Raw genomic sequence first — 931 nt, 5'->3', positions numbered from 1 at the left:
CTTGAAAACATTAGTACAAAAATACATTAACACAAATGTGAAAGAGTAGCACAAAGGAGCACATACTGCTTGTTTCTACTTATAGGAAATATCCAGAATAGGCAAGTATATAGATTAAAAAAGTGTTTTCCTAAACTAGGGTGCATGGGGAGAATGAAGTATTCTGGAATTAGATAGTAGTGATGGTTGCACAATTCTGAATGCACTAAAATCCGTTGAATTATATGGTATGTGAAGTATATCTCAACAAAGTTGTTATAAAACGGAACAGCTACAAGTGGTCAAAGTTGACCTAAGTCTTCAGTATCCACTTTCTCCCCCCTTTATAGCTGCATGAGTCAACAACAAAGCCAGTGTATTGTGAAGCCCTGAAGATTTATAGAAACCAACAGATAAGCTAGAACCAGGATTGTGGTAGATCATGCTAAGAAGAGGTTATATTTGGCTAGTTCTCAGGCAACAAGCAAAAAGTCTTTCTAGACATGTCAGTTTATTATAAGTTCACAAACTCATCAAATGTTCAGGAAATTTGCTTTTGCCCACTATACCAGATCTTCAAGCTCCAAAATGACCTCTAGTCTCTTGATACCTTTATTCCACCTATTCTACCATTCAAATCCACCCTTTACTCTTAAGTCCGGCCTGGATCTTAAATATATCATGCCAATTATTCTCTTGTCTTTGCTACTGACTATCTTTCCTTAACATCATGTGCTTTACGTCAATAATTCTGGATTAGTACAACCATTGAATTCACTTCTTCTCCCCTCTGGTTGATGAACACTGCTGGGCCTCTGCCAGGTTATAGTTTCCAATGTTAAACTAATTTTTAATGGAGGCATTGAGACTTATATGTGTTGGGCTACGCCCGGGCCGCCAGCCATTTTGGGAAAGTACCTCAGCCATTTTAAACTTGCTTCGGGCTGATTCT

Source organism: Galeopterus variegatus, unplaced genomic scaffold (genome assembly GCF_000696425.1).
Source record: "Galeopterus variegatus unplaced genomic scaffold, G_variegatus-3.0.2 Scaffold87, whole genome shotgun sequence".
Taxonomy (NCBI): domain Eukaryota; kingdom Metazoa; phylum Chordata; class Mammalia; order Dermoptera; family Cynocephalidae; genus Galeopterus; species Galeopterus variegatus.
The sequence above is the reverse complement of the archived record's forward strand: the minus strand, read 5'-3'. Positions refer to the sequence as shown.